The following is a 14986-nucleotide window of genomic DNA, read 5'->3' as shown; positions in this document are numbered from 1 at the left end:
TCACACCACCACCACACATGGCCCAAGGGAAGTTAAGGGCATGAGGAAGGTGACTGGGTTTCAGAAACCTAGTACTTGCTTCTTGTGTTTCCTTTTCCTTTTCCTTTTTTTTTTTTTTTTAAGATTTTACTTATTTATTTGAGAGTTAGAGTGAGTGAGAGAGAGAGAGAGAGAGAGAGAGAAGGAGCAGGGGGAAGGGGAGAGAAGAAGTAGACTCCTTGCTGAGCAGGGAGCCTGAAACGGGCTCTATCCTGGGACTCTGGGATCATGACTTGAACTGAAGGCAGACACTTAACCAACTGAGTCATGCAGGTGCCTGCTTTTGTGTTTTTATAACTACTATGAAGAATTGTTTACTTAGTTCTTATATAAGAATCTCAATAAAATGAATGTTATTTAGTTATAATTCCAAATTACTAGTAAAGAGAACATTATTTTTGTCCCTGAAGAACTGTTGACTTTGGTAGAAGTAATGTACTTTTGTTCTGAAATCCTAAGTTCTTTCATCAGTAGTTTATTCACCGGCTCATATTAAAAGAGAGATTCTTTATAAAGCTGAAGTTTTTTCTGTCTTTGAAGCTCTTACCTTCATATTGAATAAAATATGGTGGAATATTTATGAAATTTGTGGTAAAAGCAAATCTCAAATTAGTTTGATGACTGCCATACACCTATTTGATTAAAAAAGGCACTTTATAATTTAACCTTCTGGATGTGAGATTGCTATTTGCTAGTGTTAATTACTAATGCATTAAATGAATGCAAATGTTCTGGTACTAAAGGTCAGCATAAAATATGATTATAAGGAAACAAGATTTTTAAGTGAAGAGAGTCCTTTACTGAGGTCATATCTGTAGTTGAATTTGAATAACTCAAACCCCAGAAAATGTTTATAAACCCTTAGAGTATGACAGGACCTCAGACAATTTCTTACCAATTCAGGGAAAACTAGAGTGTGAAGGCACTTGTGTTGGGGCTGTAGAAGCCCAAAGATAAATCCCAAGTGTGTTATGCCATCCTGGAGCCAAACAAAGCAGAAGGCAAGATCATCAATAAGATGACCTAGAACGTGCTATAAATGCCTAGGAAAGGGAGGGTTAATCTCACTTGAAGAATGCAAAGAGGCTTCTTGGAAGAATGTAAAGAGGCTATAGCATTTGATCTGATCTCTCAAGAAAGCATAGGCTTCTATAAGACAGAGTCAGGTCAGAAGGTGAGGGCACTTAGGGATGTATGAATATAGGCTGCCTCACTTACTCTGCAAATATTTCCATAAAATGTACCAATAAAGCAAAAATGTTGTTTTGCGCATTTTGTCCCAAAGGTGACAGGGTCTTATAGTAATGTGCCTCTTACAAGGATTCAGATAAAAGGACTAGGGTTTTGTGTTTTTCCAAACATAAAACTACCTGCTCATGACATCTCCCAAAGTTTAGTTTATGGATAGTAGTCCTGCCATCACTCTGCCTCCTTCATTTGAAAGGATCCTGTTATATATTTGATTCTCATCTCTGATTATGCTTATGTTAGATTGGTTTTCTGGACTTCTCTCAGTAGATTTATACTTGTGGCCTAGGGCTTTATGGGTCTGAATGATTTATAGGAGAGGTCTGCACAGGGCTTTGTCTTGAACAGCATCAGTGTTTAGCTCTACTGAGAATGTGGGCTGGGACAGAGGTCCAACCCCACTAAGGACAAATGGGCCAGCTTTGGGTGAGATGCTTAATCTGTGACTCTCAGTTTTTTCCCCCGTCAACTATACTATTCACCATTTACAGCATGAGAATTAAAAATCGTAAGTTACAAATAGTTTTGTAAAAATATAAGAAACTAAGTAAATATAAAACATAAATTTTATTTTTAAGTTATCGTTCTCCCAAGAATTTTAAATGTTCTTCTATATTTGTCACTTATCCTCAGGCAACTTATTTCTTAGATTCAGCATCATTTGGGTATCACATTTGCAACATGTGTTACATTTTTCTCCTTCGTAATTATCCCATGTGCCCACAGTAGAATTTTGTTTTTTAGCCTCTATAATTCCCTCACCTGATTTAAAAACCCTCCTCTAGTCTTACTTCTTGGATGAAGTCTTACCAGTTTAGGCAAGTTGATTATGTTCATGCAGGTGGCACTAGATGGTGAGTATTTTATCTCAACTTCTGTATCTAGTTATTGTTCTTTCCTGCAAGGATCCTATATATTATAAACAAAACAGAAGTGCTGAGGAAGAAAAGCAGAAAACAAAATCTTAGAAATGCTTAATGGGAAATAACATGATCTAGATACTTCTTTTAAATAAGCGAAGACATTGTGGCATAATGGCTGCATATAGGCCATAGCAGCAGTCTACCCTGGTTGAAACCCCATCTCTGCCATAGCCTATGTAATCTTTTCTGGGCTCCAATTTCCTCCTCTTGGAAAAGAGATGATAATAATAATACTTATAAGACTATAAGAGGATTATATGAGAGAATACAGGGAAAGAACTTGGAAGAGTGCCTATAGTAAGTCCTTATAAAAAATTAGCTCTTGTTGACAGCACATTAGTACATGTGAGATATAGTCTAGTCTCAATTTTAAAACTACCTCTATGTAAGTTGTCCTAAGTTTTAATTAAGGACAGCCTATGTATCAGTTCCACTATTGGAGTTACAAGGAAATGGGAGATATACTTCTTTATAAATTCACATTTCTCTTGTGTGATTGTTAATGCACACAATATTTTACTTGGCACAAGTGGGGAAAAAAGGTCTTGGCACAAGACTATGCCTATGCTAATTTGCATTCTACTTTTAAGAGTTATTTCTTACATATATGTCCACATGTGAATGTAGTCTACATTTGCCATTATTAGGGATTATAAAGTTTTTTTTCTTTTTCTTTCTCTACCTAGCCTAGTTTGCTTAGTCATTGTCCTAGTACTGGAAATTTAGGTTATTTCCAGTTTTTCACTAATTCAAATAGCCCTTGAATGAACATCTTGAACAAATTACCTTTTTCTTTTGTGTTATTTCCTTGGGGTATATTCCAAAGACTGAAATTACTGAGTCAGAGGGCAAGAAAAGTTTTATAGCTCTCATTCCAAGAGACAGATAGCTTTCGGGAATACTGAGCCTATTTACAATAGTAGTAGCACGCCTATACCTCTTTTTTGCAGAGCCCTGCCAACTTTGTTCAGTTCCCATTTGAAAACTCAAATTAGTTTTCCTCAGTCTGCCAGGCAGGCTTCAGACAACCTCCTCCCACACTCACCAGTATAAACTTAAGCGACAGAAGTTTCAGTGTTGCCTGCAAGTGAGGAAAGAAGGAAGGGAAATGGAAGCCCAGTAATCAGTGCTAGGTAGGGGGATCCAGATCAGATGGCCTTAGAGGCAGGTTCAAGTCTTTGACCTGCTAATTATTAGCTGAGTGACCCTGGGCAAGCTGTTCAATTTTTCTTAGCCTCCGAATCTCTGTAATAGTATTGTTGTGAGGGATAAAATAGATACAGCACTTACCAGTAAATGAAATTCATGAAATCTCGTCATCTCTTTCAAAGTAAAGCTAAAATAATTTGAACCTTATTTGTTATTTTACTTCATATACATAACTGCTATGTCATCATTCATATGGGTAGTGATAAATTTATTGCACCTTTAGCATAATATGATTTGTATGTCCTGATATCTTATAATGTCAACTTCTGGAGACCATCAGCTGTATTTTATTTGGTGTAATTCCAAACATTTTGCAATATGAGAATCAGTAAGTGATTTGCCTGGGATAAAATGACAATTAAATGTGGTGTATTCATTTCTGGGCTATTTATATATCTAACATAATTGTGCATGGGATCATATTAGATTTCTTGAAAATTCTATGCCTATATTTCAGTGGCTGGGCTGTATCACATAAAGTTGATGGAAAAGCCTTGAAAAGTCATCAAAATACTTTCTCGCCAACCCTTTCCTCATCCAATGCAAGGATCTTTTACCTGCCAGATGGTCATCCAGATCCTGCCTAAAAATTTCACTTTTAATGACTTTAAAATCATCATACTCTTCAATGTTCTTACATAATAGCAGTAATTTTATCAGTGGTGGTTAGAGTTTTGTGTGAAATAACACTCTACCATAGGCACATATTAATAATTTAGATTACATACTGACAAATTACTAGTTCTGTAATTCACTTTGGAAGCACACAGAAAGGCAGATCACACAAAGGAGCTGACTGGAATTTCCTGGTTCACTTCATGGGTTTCTAGCAAATGTCCCTGTTCTTCAGTGATACGCATAAGCTAGCTGATTTAGGTGGTATGCCTATGCTCCTTGCATCCAATTAATTTGTCATTTTGTTATTTTTGGGTAAGTAGAGAGAGGCATTATTTTGCAGAATAAAATGAGACCTGGATGAGAGCAAACACTGGTAATCTGTCAAAATGCAGGGGCAGGCCAGATGAAACCTGGAATATGGAAATGAACATAGGCCCTTATCTGCCCTTCCAGTTTGCCTATACCTGGTCCTCAAAGGGGCCATTTCTTATTGCAGTGTTGCATAAAGACTATGTCTGTTGCATTCACTTTCCAACAGCCAACATATAAGCAGTTGTGCCTTGAAGTTCTTCAGCTAATCTCTACAGGGTTTCTTTAGTGTGTGGTCACCTCTCTCTAGCTCATAATTCAGAATGTTCAGCCATCCTGCCACTCTCCTTTGTGCCAGCATGTTCAGACACCCTGCAGAGCTGAGATGCAGCCAGATGAGCTTGGCTGCTGGGACTGGCCACATGCCAGGAATTTGTTATGGGTGACGCTGCCCTGCCAATTGATGTTGAGGATGGTGCACACGGATGATGCTTAATGAGACTTGCAGAAGCTGGAGTTTTGTTATTTGCAACAGGCCTGAGACTTACAGCCAAGTAAAGGGAAGGATGTGATAAGCTCTTGGCTTTACATTTTTAAGCTGTTCCTGATTGTGCAAAGGCGAATGTTTCGGATCCTGGTGAGATGTTAAGGGTGCAAAAGGTATCACAATTCATTTTGATGAAGGGGAGGGATATTGAATACATCATGCTGATAGGGGTGACAAATTGAGGCCCAGAAGACTGAATGTGGCATAGAGGTGTGTGACTTGCATGGAATTTGACTGGCATAGGATTGATTTTTTTTAAAGTCTTTAGACATGGCTGCAAGCTTTAGTTCTACCATAATATCCAATCCCCCAACAACTAGTTCCCCCAAATAACTAGTCAGTTTAATAAAATCAGCTAAATGGAAGCAAGAGTGACAGGTTTTTTTTCTGTCATCTTCTGTAGAGTTAGTTTGTACACAAAGGTACTTTTCAAAAGTATTTTTCAAATAGTTATTATTTTTTTCAGTCTCGTTGTATACATGACTAGTGGTATTGCAGTTCCACCAGGCAAGTTTATATGTTTTCGATTAATGCTCAGTTGTTTTTTGGATACTCAACTGCTAAATGAGCAGTGGATTAACATATTTTAAGAAGTGGCCTTTGTGTTCTTATCTCATTTTTCCCCTTTTCTACCTATACTCCAATTAAGCTAGAATCTCAAACCTGTGGCAATAAAATTATAATTAAAAATCAGTGTTTGGGGCACCTGGGTGGCTTAGTTGGTTAAGCGTCTGACTCTTGATTTTAGCTTAGGTCATGATCTCAGGGTTATGAAATTAAGCCCTTTGTCAGGCTTGGGCTCAGTGTGGAGTTTGCTTGAGATTCTCTCTCTCCCTCTCCCTTCCCCTCCCCCCAGGGTCTCTCTTTCTCTCTCTCTCTCTAAAAAAAAAAAAAGAAAATAATAATAATAATAATAATAAATCAGTGTTTAGCAAAAAAGGTTTTAGAAGTCCTGGCAGATGGCTCTTGATTTCAAGTTATACTTGATCAATAAAATTTCAGTCCTAGAAAAATTTGGATTAAATGTCATAACTCGTTGATTGCAATACTTTATCTATATTTAAACTGTCTAGTCACTGCACTATTTGCCTTTTAACAGCCATTACCCAGGTCTCATATGATCACTGTGAAACGACAAGAGCTTTAGAGAGTTATTTGTTCATGTTCTATGTATCCCCTGGACCCTGAACTCTATCTGCCCGAGAAATTCAGAAATAAACGAGATCTACAAGAAAAACAATACCAACACAGTCCCTGTCAGAACTCAGGTTAAACTTCAGGAGATTTTTCGTATTGGGGAAATATTGTTGTGGACTTCTAGCTCTATTCTCTGCCTCTTCCTTAGGTAGTCTACTGTGGCAGAAGAAGGCAAGTCTACCTGTTGGGACCATCCAGGTGGTTAACATTTGATAAAAAAGTGGTCACTCTGTCCCAGGTTTGGTATTGTGCTTAACTTATATTCACAAAAGTCTAATTACACAAAAGGCTCTTCTTTCTTATCCTTTTCTAAGGTTTAAATCCAAGTCTGACATATCAGATTTAAGTAGGAACTATTCTAAAAGTGATTATTGTTTGTTTTGAATAGTGGTTCCTGATATTTTATAGTGTAACATTTTTCTCAGATGTCCCCAATGACTGTTGTTGGATTTTGACTAACGGCAAATTTAGAAAATATATAGTGACCAGGGATGCCTGAGTAGCTCAGCAGTTGAGTGTCTCCCTTTGGCTCAGGGCATGATCCCCAGTCCAGGGATTGAGTCCTGCATCAGGCTCCCTGTGGGGAGCCTGCTTCTCCCTCTACCTATGTCTCTGTGTCTCTTATGAATAAATAAATAGAATTTTTTTTTCAAAGAAAATAGATAGTGACCAAAAATTAGGAAGTTAAAAAAAATCAGTAATACAACAATTGACAAAATGAAGACCAGTGCCTACATGGTGGATTTTATATTTCAGATGCAAATAATGCTTGGTATGCATGTAAATTTACAGTTCCCTTGCAAAAATTCTGATGTCATCAGATGTCTGATAATGCTGGCATTTGTAATTTCCTGCTTTCTTAGTTTCTCTTTTTTATATTTCTAAGAGTTACCAAGGAAATGATAAGTGCTTAGATGCAGCATCCTCCTTTCTGTCTCTTTCCATATACTTTGCAAAACCTTAGAGGGTAATTTGCATTTAGCCAGCATATGAAATAGCAGGAACATAAAATAAATGAACTAAATAATTTATGTGGCAATAACTGTTCCAGTGCATAATGGAGAGAATTTTGAATGATCATTGATCTGAACATTTTTTGCAGCTGAATAGTGTTCCATTGTGTGGAGGAACCATTCACTCATTCACTACTGACTGAGTTTTGGGGTTTTTTTAAAAAAGATTTTATTATTTTATTTAAGAGAGAGAGTAAGGGAGAGGGAGAGGGAGAAAAAATTTGAAGCAGATTGACACTGCTAATCAGAGCTTAATGTGGGGCTCAATCCCACAATCGCGAGATCATGACCTGAGCAGAAACCAAGAGTCAGATGCCTAACCCAATGAGCCACTGAGGTGCCCCTGAGTTTCTTCTTCGTAGACACAACTGTGTTTGAGGTACTGTTCCCAGTACTGGAGTTAAACTGATGAACAAGGCAGACAAAAATTCTTCCTCTCTCCAACTTTAATTCCTGTGGTAGAGACAGACAATAAACAAAGTAAATATGTAAGTGTATAGCATAACCTTAGGTAGTGATTCTGTATATAATTTTTATAAGTTAGATAATTCTACTATTTTTTCTGTAGCTTTTACTTATATGAGTGTGCTTTATTAAGTCTAGGTGATATCAGAAGGGCTCACAATAAAATAGTGTTTTTACCTAGGGAGTAAGATTTGATCCAAAGCTCCTTCTCAAATAACTATGATACACTGTGATGGACTCTTCAGTCGAACTCCACGTGTTCGTATAAAATGTGTCTCCCGCTACACTGCCTTAGGCGCTGAACTTGAAGTACAAGAAAGTGTTGTCTTTTTACTGTGCTTATCTCAAGTATCTTTGTGCTGCATCTGCTCATGAGTATCACGCTAGAATCATGGTATCAAACTACCATCAACTACACTGGAGACGTTAAGAGACCTTAAACCTGACACTGCCAGGCTGTAGATATGTAGGACTGGACAGACAGGACTCTGGGGCATCTGGGAGGGAAAGGTCAGGGCTTGAGAAGAGTTCAGTACATTCTGATTTTCAGGGACCAATAATACATCTGTGGCGTTTACCAGCTTGGCAGGACATGAAATACTCTTATTAGTCAAGCCACTTCTAAAAGTGCAAAATGACGAAAAACTGTCACACAAACTCTATCTCTGATTTATCTGTGGCTTGGACAAGGGAGGACGATATGCAATCACAGACAAGAAATAAATAAGCACTTGTTGGCAGGAAGAGTTATTTCTAAAGAACTAGAACAGGATGTTGTGGATTCTTGGTTAGTTAAGACTTCAAATTAAGGCAGATTAATACTATCTCTTTTGAATAACTAGTTTAGTGGTATTGTCTGAATAAAACAGCAAGGTTTCTTTCTTTTTTTTAAAAAATTTTATTTATTTATTCATGAGAGACACACAGAGAGAAAGAGAGAGAGAGAGAGGCAGAGACACAGGCAGAGGGAGAAGCAGGCTCCTGGCAGGGATCCTGATGTGGGACTCGATCCCAGGACCCCAGGATCACACCCCGGGCCAAAGGCAGGCACCAAACTGCTAAGCCACCCAGGGATCTCCCAGCAAGGTTTCTTTTTTTCACCTTAGAGGCTGAAATACTTGAATGGAAATTTTGAAAGCTTAAGTCAAATTCTTTTTTGATTAAAAGTAAAATTTAGGATTATTATCATTATAAGTAATATGGGGCACCTGGGTGGCTCAGCTGGTTAAGTGTCTGCCTTCAGCTCAGGTTATGATCCCTGGGTGCTGGGATCGAGCCCCCCAGTCAGGCTTCCTGCTGGGGTGGGGGTTGGGGAGTCTGCTTCTCCCTTTCCCGTTCTCCCTACTTGCTCTCTCTCTCTTTCTCTATGTCAAATAAATAAATAAAATCTTTTTTTAATAAAATCTTTTTTAAAAGAGTAATGCAAGCCTAATAGAGAACATTTGCAAAGTACAAAAATAAAGGGAAACCTAAAATCACCCATAATCCTAACTTTCAGAGATGATTGTGTTAATATTCTTGGTGTATTTCCTTATATTCATTTATTTTTGCCTATAAATGAAGATATCTGTCCAAATTTGTATCACATAGTGTACCTGGTATTTTATCATGCTTTAAACAATTCCTCAAAGAGGTAATTCATATGCTTGCATTATGTTCTACTGTGTAATTATATAATAGTTTATTTAATCTCCCCCCCCCCCCCCCCCCAGCATTTAGGTTGTTTTCAAAATCATGTTCTGGGCGCCTGGGTGGCTTAGTTAGTTGAGTGGCCCCCTCTTGATTTTGGCTCAGGTCATGATCTCAGTGTCCTGGGATGGAGCTCTGCATGGGCTTCACACTCAGTGGAGAGCTTGCTGGGGATTCTTTCGCTCCCTCTCCCTTTACTCTTGCCCCTGCTCGTGTGCGATCTCTATCTTTCTCTTTCTCAAATAAATAAATCTTTTTAAAAAAATCATGTTCTAATAAAATTACAACAAATACACTTTTTTATAAATAAAACTTAGATTCCTTCTTAGGATAGCGATATTAGGTTGCTGTTTTATAAGTCAAAAATATTGGTAATTTTCTATGGTTCAAACTGACACTTAGGGTTACTGGGTCAAGGAGCTTGAACATTAATTTTTTACAACAACCTTATTGTGGTATAATTTCATGTCATGCAATTCATTTACTTAAAGCATACACTTAAGTGGCTTTTAGTATATTTGTAGAGATGTATAACTGTCACCACACCCAATTTGAAAAAAATTTCATCACCCCAAAAGAAACCCCATACCCATTAACAGTCATTCTCATTTGCCCCAGCCCTCTCAGTCTTAGGCAACCACCAATGTACTTCCTGTCTTTATGGCTTTGCCTATTTTGGGAAATTCATATAAAGGGAATAATACAATATCAGTGACAGGCTTCTTTCACTTAGCATAACATTTTCAAGACTCATCCGTGTTGCAGCATGTATTAGCATTCCTTCATTTCTTTTTGTGGCTGAATAATACTCTGTTATATGGATACACCACATTTCATTTATCCATTCCTCAGTTGATAGACATTTAGGGTGTTTGACTAGTACGAATAATGCTGCTGTGAGCATGCTGGTTTTCATATTTCTTGGATATGTACCTAGGAGTGGAATTGCTGGATCATCTGGTGGCTCTAATGTTCAACCTTTTGAAGAACTACCAGTCTCTTTTCCAAAATGGCTGCACTATTTTACATTTCTACCAGCAATGTATGAATGTTCTAATTTTTCCACATCCTTGCCAATACTTCTTATTATCAGTCTTTTTGATTACAACCATCCTAGTGGTTTTGAAGTGGTATTTCACTGAGGTTTTGATTAGCCTTATCCTGATGGCTAATGATATTGAACACTTTTTCATGTGGTTCTTGGTGGAAAATTTATTTTTAAGGCTCGTGATAAATTTAACCATTTTTCTCTCCAGAAAATGGTGTTACTTTATGATGCCAGTAGCCATATATCAACTCATTGAAACTTTAGCAGCTTCAATGTTACAATTTTTAAAAATTGCATTCTTTTAATTTCTAATTTCACTTTATTTCCACTCCTTTGATGTATTGTGTGTGTGTATGCATTCCACAAGGAACTAATTAACCATTGATCTAAGTTAATCATTTTTTTAATTAGAAAAAAGATTAGGGCACCTGGGTGTTTCAGTCAGTTAAGTGTCCAACTCTTCAGCTCAGGTCACAATCTCATGGGTTATGAGATCAAGCCCTGCGTGGGGCTCTGTGCACAGTGAGGAGTCTGCTTGAAAATTCTCTCCCTCTGCTCCTCCCCTTATTTGCACATTCATACTGTCTCTCTCAAATAAATAAATAAATCTTTAAAAAAGAAAGAAAGAAAGAAAGAAAGACTAGCATGAGACAAACTGACCTAAGCCAGTTGGGCCACGCACAACTATTAGGTTGCTCATAATAGTACCTAGGTACATCATGATAGTTGCCAAAAAGTTTTCAGTAAGTAGGAGTTGACTACTAACCTATTAATTTATTACTTGGTTTTAATGAAAGGAGATCTCAGACCAAATTCTGCTGCATATAAAGACATTTATTTAAACATAAACTTACTGACAAGGCAGGTCATATAGTACAGACACTGTTCAGTAAGGTGTACGAAGTCCAAGTTCTCTTAATTTTAGTTGATCAAAACACCACTCACAATATCTTAGAAACAGAATCTGGTTGCTCTTATGGACATCAGGCAACCAGAATCCTTTGACTGAATGGCAGGATTGGAAAGCCTCAGGATCCATTCCTATGGATACAAGTTTAGAACTTGCTAGATTTTTATACCTTATTAATACAAAGGTTGGAGGGGGGGATGTCTCTAGAATATTATTACCAATATACATATCCTGGATACCACTAATTTCAGTAATTACTGTCCATGTCTAATATCCATTGTACTGATTAATAAGCTATTAATTTCACCAGTGAAAGTCCATTTTAACATTAGCAAAGCACCATGCTGTTGATGGCAGATAAAACTCTCTGGAGCCCTTGTAATAGCCACATTTGGAGTATGGCTTTCTGATTATCCCTGGAGGGTGAATTCTTGATAGGACAGCTGTGGGTTCCTCAATGACATATTAAACCTGCCCTGCTTCATGTGCACATATAATTTCACATTATCTTAGCTAGAGAAAAAGCAAATTTTAGACTTCAAGAAAATGGAACATCTCTCAGTCTTTGTTTTTTTCTTAGAAAGAAAACAAGAAAATAAAGAAACCATTTATTGCCTATTCTGTGATAAGTACATTATCTCATTTAATCCCCAACAACCCTGTGGAGATCCTCATTTTATGGATGGGAAAACTAAATGTAGGAGATTTTAATAATGTGTCCAGTATCTCTTGGTTTGTAAGTAACAGAGCTGGGCATCATCTCTATCTGTCCCTGTTCTAACGGCATGTTGGAATGCTTGGCAGATGTTTATTTTCCTATTACGTCATCTTCACTTTGGAGACTCATGAATACACCTGATGTACATGCATAATTGGTTAAATAAAATGTGAGATTCTGCATATTTAATAAATTTCAGGGAGAGTATATGACTGAGTAAAACATAATTTCTAAATTATATTGCTGGAGGCATTCTGGCCTTTTATAAATATCTGTAACCAAGTTTGAGTTTTATGTCCATAAGAAAAATAAAAATACTAACAGACTGAAGAGTTAGGAATTATTAAAAAATAATGATGGCTTTGTATACATACAACTATTAAGTAGAGGATTTAATATTTTCCTTTTATTCCATTTTTGTGTTTCACTGACAAATAAAACATTTTACATTTATGGTTTTTAATGTATTTTTCCCTCCTGGGGATGAAAAGGAGGTGAGGATAAGTCTAACTGTAGTTTTCTTTTGCTTTCTGCAAGTCATAATTTACAAATAGTGTTCAGTATCACTGAGCAGAGAAATGAGGTGTTCCACTGAATTATCTCCACCTTAGAGGATTTTTTTTAATATTTAGCAAAATTATGGAGTATGCTGCTTAAATGAAGCTATATTATATTCTTGGAGAATTTTAAGTAGAGTATAAGGTGACTTGGTAGCATACTTCATAATTTTAATTTTAAATAATGTATTGATTTTAAAAATATACTTGGATACTTATTTTTTTCCTTTTTTTTCTATATTGGAGGTAGAAATGAAGCCATTTACTTTTGTCATTTTCCATTATTTCCCTTTATTTCTCCCACATGTGCCCTGGATAATATCCTGGCTAGATATGATTGTAGGCTATTTTCACTAGCAGATTCTGATTCCATTGCCAATCAGCAACAATAGGAACATTGTCCCCACCCCCCTTCATATTCTGCACACTCCATTTAGAAATGAGAAAAAGTCTCAAAGGTTGGCACTACTATATTACCAAATCAGGCAGCAAAGTCCCTCTGGGAAGGCCTGAGCTGGAGTGAGAGCATGTTAAGAGGGGGAGGAAGTAATGAACACTTTTGAAAAATGAGGTTATGTAAGTTAGAGCTGCCTAGAGAGGCTCTGAAGGTCTATTAGACACAGTTCTTGAAAGGGGGTTTAAATGAAACTAAATGCAATAACAAAGCTCTCTCACTGGAGAGGATTTAAAATGATTCCTCAGAATTAATTGACACTATCAGAAGGCTGGAACATGCTTGTCTGCCTGGGAAGTGTGTTTGGTGTTTTGGAAGAATCACCTTCTATGGCATATAATAAGTGACTGGGAGATCAATACCTTTTCTGTAAAGGTGCCATCTAGTTGATAGCACTGGCTAATGAAGTCCACCATGGCATCTGGGAAGCCTTAACTCCATCTTCAGTGCTTGATTAATTGATATACTTCACTTCCCAAACCTATCCATATCTGTGTTCTTTCTTTCTGTCTCTTAAAAAAAAACAGCATTTCTAGTTAATTTTGCAAATCCTTTAATACTGACCTCAATTTTGTTTGTCAGGATTTCTTAATGATGCCTCTGGTTTAATGTAACTGAAATGTGTTCTAGGCATTTTGTCCAATTTTCTATTTCTAAACCCAGAATAAGCATTCAGTGTAAGCTGTGAATCATTCTCCCCTGTCAACAAGACAGAGAATCACAGTCCTCGGATGAACCTTTAAGTATCCATTGCTCCTTTTCTTGTTTGGCTGTAGATTTATTTTAAGATCTCAACTTAGCAATTTGGCACAGTACTTCCATGATTTGGATAGTCATGAGACATAATGGGAGTTTGCTGTTACTATTCTCTTTAACCTTTTACTCTAGATCCAGAATGACCTCGTTTTAAGATTTGCTTCTGATACTTGTGGTTTGTTGCCAAGAGAGTTTCCATTGCTTTAGCTCTGAAGACTCATCCAGTTGAAAACAAAACTGTAGAAATTATGGCAAACCTCTGGTTTGCAGCATGGATTTCTTAAGTAGAAGAAAACTGGAAACCCAACTGTTTCCTCCTTTCTTGTCTTCAAACTGTTGCCAGGGGGAAGATTATGCACAGATCATTGGATTAAGCAAGGGTTATTGTTCACCCTGCCATCCACAGAGTAATAAGTCATTCTCCTTGAAATTATATCTTCACTAGGACCAGTATAGAAAACATAGTTCTATTTGTGTTGGAAGTACAAGGTCAGAACCATTCACCTGGAAGATGATCCTTCACAATTATTCCCAGAAAAATACTTTGGAAAAATACTCTCTGCTTTTCATGGTTCAATGATGTAAAGTGTTTGTACTGAACTTGTTATGGGCTCTAAAGGCAGAGAGCTTATACTACAGATAGACCTGTGGTCTGTGCTATATTTAGTACCGACAGTCAACTGGAAGATGGCACGATACCTGCCAGTTCACTCCATTTACTCTCTTAGAAGTTATCAACAGCATCTATCATTACAATAATGCCAAAATTTACATTTGCAGATATTTTAATATTCACACATATTTAATCCATTTGATTCTCTCAATATTCTTATGAGATAGGTAAGACAGTTGAATTTTTTATTACAGATGAGGTAACTGCAGTCTGTTTAATCTAGCAAGAAATTAATAGAGGAATTGGGACGTCAACGTGCTTTCCTCTCCTTGCATTTTTTGTAAACAGTGCATTGACTATTCCCACTACTTAGAAAGAGGAGAATTCAGAGTAAAGAGTAACATTGGGTTAATTGTAGAAATTATGCCATTTAATATGCCACAGCGTACAGCAAATGAATCAGTAGGAGATGGAAGGTCATAACAATGAAATCACAGTTCTTCATGTCTGATGAACAATGAGTTGTTAAAGAGGTAAAAACAACAGAAGAATCTTATCTGATAAATCCTCATGGAAAATTATTAAGAACCATCTGCTTTTAATGTGTAAAACTCATAGAAAGCAAAGATACCTGAGAAATTATTTTCTTCAAACTTTCATTTTATAACTTAGA

The 14986-nt window shown here is 36.9% G+C and overlaps 1 protein-coding gene across 1 annotated transcript in view; it reads left to right on the top strand.

Moving 5' to 3' along the window:
• The window catches only part of PDE11A (phosphodiesterase 11A), a 381245-nt gene that overhangs the window by 52212 nt on the left and 314047 nt on the right, over positions 1-14986 (top strand). The gene's annotated exons all lie outside the window — the stretch shown is intronic.

Source organism: Vulpes lagopus, chromosome 11 (genome assembly GCF_018345385.1).
Source record: "Vulpes lagopus strain Blue_001 chromosome 11, ASM1834538v1, whole genome shotgun sequence".
NCBI lineage: Eukaryota > Metazoa > Chordata > Mammalia > Carnivora > Canidae > Vulpes > Vulpes lagopus.
The sequence above is the reverse complement of the archived record's forward strand: the minus strand, read 5'-3'. Positions and strand labels throughout refer to the sequence as shown.